The sequence below is a fragment of the Lytechinus pictus genome, chromosome 10 (genome assembly GCF_037042905.1).
Source record: "Lytechinus pictus isolate F3 Inbred chromosome 10, Lp3.0, whole genome shotgun sequence".
Lineage (NCBI taxonomy): Eukaryota > Metazoa > Echinodermata > Echinoidea > Temnopleuroida > Toxopneustidae > Lytechinus > Lytechinus pictus.
Window position 1 is genome coordinate 36,495,160 of NC_087254.1, and position 4,905 is coordinate 36,500,064.

Consider the following 4,905-nt stretch of genomic DNA (forward strand, 5'->3'; position numbering starts at 1 on the left):
GTTTATCACTAAATACCGACGTACAAACAACTTAGAGATATAGGGATAGTTTTTTTTTTTGTTCTGGGGTGAAGCCCCTCCCCCGGTTCCGCGGCCCCTGGCAGGCTGGCATGTCTTCTAGGCTATTATCGATCGTAATACTGTTTTTTTTATGTGGCGTATTCATATTTTGATGATTACCAATATTATTTACTCAGAGTATGACATTTAGGGATAATTTAATTGGAATGATGGAAATAGATGTGTAATTAGGCCTATATGTGATAACTTATGAGCCTAATGATACATATATTTTATGGTAGGCCCATATGCATTATCTGCATGCCTATCTGATTCATATCTATAAATCTAAATAAAATAAAGAATTTAAATGAATAAATAAGAAAAAATCTCCCACTAATGGGCCTATATATAGGCCTTTTGAACTCGGTCAGTAGTTTCCTGATTGATTTGAATAGATGAAACTTTGTCATGTTTCTGGAGATTTCCTTTTTTTAATTGTGTTTTGTTTGAAAACGGAACAGGATTTAAATTGACCAATTTATTTTGAACAAATATAATTTTTTTGAGTGCCTTTTTCCCTCTCCTATTATTGACGGAAGTTCGAATATGAACTTAAACCAGCGAGGTGATTAAATATTTATTGTTGTTTTTCAAGATGAGCTTTTTTTTAATGAAAGTCAATATAAGGGAATCCCCCCAAAAATATTATCGGAGTTCAGGGTTCAAGGTTTATGCACATCAACATTTCACATTTTCAAAAAATCAACAATTCAATACAAACAATAATATTATACAATAGGCCTACAAGTTTTCATAGATAAGCATAAATAAACATCGTAAAAATATGAAATGTGTACATAATATAACAATAGAAAAAAGTACTAGAATGTATTCTTGTAATTGGTTCTAAAATTATGACAAAGAAAGAAAATGAGAGATGTGGATATGAGGGAGCTAAAAGTAAAAGCAAAGCTTGTTGGTTGAAGGCTCCAAAGAATTATGCAGTGAGAGTCCCATAAAATATCAATACGACAAGAAAAAGTAAAGAGTAAACAAAAAAGTGGGATACACGAATACATATATACTTGATAAATAATGAGTCAAGATAGTGTAAAAGCAACAAATTTGATTTAGAACCTGAAGGAGGATGCAAATAATTATTTCAAAAAAAAAAAAATAATAATGGAAATCAATGGCCAATGGCATCTGGGGGCGATGAGCGGAAGGGACGACAAGGGGGGGGGGGGCACTCAAGTTGGATGAGTGGCGAAAATGATTACTTTGAATGGCGAATGTGCTAAAAGAGTTTTATAGCGTTTTATTTATAAGAATGTAAATTCATCAATATTCATATTTTAAGTTAATTAAGTTAACTTAACTATATCAAGCATGTTATTCTATTATATATATTGTTCTTTAAACATTTTTGTTCATGCTGACTCTTTTATCCGCTTCCGATTTTTTGTAAGCACCCTTATTATAGCACTGGTTAGGGTCATGGTCTTTATTGACAACAGTAATTTATTTGACCCAGTGGGTGCTCAATCTATATACTCTGTTAATGTTGTATTACATTAATTGTTCCAATTTCATATACTTTTCATTTCCGAAATGAATAAATAAATAATAATATACTCATAAAATTCACGAATGGATTAGAATCATATTCATATTATTAGACAATTGAAATCAGTTAAAAGTTTGTCGGGAAAGGTTTTTTGAAAATATGTATTTTATAAAAAATACGGAATAAAGTTTGGAGGATAAAAAAAACCGATATAAAGGCGTAGATCAGTAACAAAAAGTTACTTTGAGGCCCTAAAAATAATTGCACTTGGCGAAAGAAACATTTTATACAGTGTATAGTACTATAAAACTTGTATACAATACATTTAATCAGAACAAAATTACACACTTTCTCACTCAGAAGTGCAAGAGAAAAGGGTAGAAAAAAGAGTTAGACAGTATCAGGCCTTAACACCATGTATGAATGCGCGCGCTAAGCGAGCGGAGTTAGGGCAATGGTGAGCGGCGATTGGGCAGGCGCAAGGGGTGCCAAAAACGGCGAATTACGCAGCGGGGCTTCTAAGACATATAATTATTATCCTATGAAACGATTTTCCAGTATTTTCGCTTTCAGATGACATATGGAAGTAAGCATATCGTAGCTCATTGAATGAAACATAAAGGAAAATACGTAAACTGAGCGACGATTGGGCAGCGTACGGTACGTGTACCGGTATCTAGCGCATGCGCTCGAAGCTGATCAGATCCGCTACGCCCCTGATTACTTGTACCTGTAGATTAAAGTAAGGCTTTTTTTTGGGGGGGGGGGGGGGGGGCTTTACTCTAATAAAAAAGTCTAAAGAGTCAAGATAAATTTCTGATCGATCGATGTGCGATTTTCTGCTCACGCTTCATGCTCGCATTATTAATGGAGGAATTATGATTTACAAAACGTAGTGTCCTGTTTTTAGGTCTAAAATCTCAATTTTCTTCCACTCGCATTAATTGTTTAGTTATGCATGACCTATACCTTTCATGATTACAAAGTGCTTGGAATGGCCTTTTTTTAGGTTGGAATGGCCTTTTTTAGGTCGGAATGTTGAAATTTTCAACTCGCGCTGGCATTATTTTAATTGTTGAAAGAATTTCCGCTCGCGCTTTGGCGCTCGCACTTAAATCTATACGCATCTTGCCCAGGATCACAAACATTCAAGTTCCACAGAATGTTAAATTTTCAGGACAAAACTTGAGATTAAAAAAAAAATCTAATAGGGCTTATGAGATTATTTCATTTAAAAAAAATAAGAATAAAGCAAGAAGTGACTGATAAAAATATGCATGAAAACAAAACTGCCGCCCCCCCCCCTATCAGTGAGAGCTGGATCCGCCCCTGCCATGTCTATCCAGCGGAAAATTGACAAGTTGGGGGGCACATTCGTCTGAGTGGTACTCGCTCTGTCAGAACTGAATATTTTGCCAAGCTAAATTGGATGAAGTCTACCCCTTACCCCCACTTGTTGCCATTCTTATGCTGATATTTCCTCTTTTTATCACTTCTACTTAGGCCTATCTAAAAAAAAATGAATAAATCGCATGACATATACATGTACATGCAGGGCATTTTAACTTGAAATAAGATCTCATATGATGATCAAAAATTGTAATACGTACTTTCAAGCTAACAATTTGGATTGTGAGGTGATATTAATACTATAACACGCACATACATCTGCATTAAAAATTTGTTTTTCTCACGTAATTTCCGTTTACATTGTGAACAAGTTCAGTTTATCTATTGTGACTCATTCTTACTGGACTCCTCATAGTAGACGAGTTAGCAATTGGATGAATTGGCATTGGATCAAATGAAAATAAACCGAATCCTCAAACCGTCTTATTTACATATTCACTTTTTGATGACTTGAATTATCACGTTATGTAATAACTTCTGGAGATGAACATATGAATTTTGGTCACTAGTTTCAATCATTGTACCGCTTTCTGACTCGCATAACTCTATATTACAGCTGGTTAGTACAGAAAAGTCTAATTGCCGACTATAATGAATTTCAACGTACTATTTATGTCATCCTTCTTTCTTTCTTGTTCATTATTATCAGCAGCATCATCATCATCTTTATCTGCATCATCATCATCTTCTTAAGTTCTTCATCACTTTAATCACAATAATCTTATTCTTTCTATCGTCACCACCACCTTCATTTTCATCACCATCATCATAATCACCACCATCATCAACCTTCAACATCCTTTTCATCACCATCTCATCCGAACATCTCCCTCTATCTAGGCCGGGGTATTTTGGGAGTTCATATGGCCGGGGGGGGGGGGGGGGGGGGTTGAGATCTCTGCCGTCGACCGCGCCGAAAATTGGCACGCAGGTTGTCTGGGATATAATCTACAAAATTGTATAGTAATTTGTTTCATGCGAATTGTTATTAAGTAATTATGCTAATTTATGCATAATTAGGATGCAAAATCATATTTTTTCCTGTAACTCCATAAATAAAGCTCCAAATGTTCTAATTTTTGGCATAGAAACTCTTTGTGGTGTTCTTAGCAAGTTTAGAAGAAAAAAACTGTTATCAGATCAATTTCTATATTGTTTTTTGCAATTTCTTATGTATTTCTTTGTTTTTTGGACCCTTTGTTTTTCATTGTTTTTTCAATGAAATTTGTTGGGGACTCTTCTAAGATCATAAACAGCATAAAATACATACATTTAGACCAGCAAAACTAAAAATAATGATACATTTATGATTTCTGGTTGAAAACACAATGTACATTGACTTTGTACACAAAATCATGTTTTTGAGCAATTTTTGGTCTTACATGTACCGTACTTATATAACGTTGCGTAATTTCGGAAACGCGTACCCGGGTGACGCAAAATTGGTCTCAAAAGTTGCGCAAGACTTGAAAGTAAAAAGTAATTGAGCAGCGCAGTAAAAAAAATGTGCGCGGCGAAAATATTGCGCGACTCGTTGAGGGGGGCCTAGATAGGGTTAATATAACATCAACTAATCAATTCATTGACTCTCGTCACTTTGTTTGCTCATTCCTATCTTCACAATTATCAACATCACCCATGTACTGTATTCATCATAATCACCATGTGTATCTCTGGGTTCCATGACATTTGCTCTGGCGACAATTGCTTGGCTATAAATTCTACACACTAATCAAATGACTAACTTCAACCCTGGATGTAACACTATAACATAAAACCCTACTGCAAACCTAACCCTAAACCTATATCTTAAACATTATAAAGCCCAGAGCAGTTGTCGAAGGAGCAACTGTTGTGTCACCGAGTTGTCACCATCACCACCAGCAAGAAAATATTCAAAATTAGAAAAACAAAACAAAAAAAGA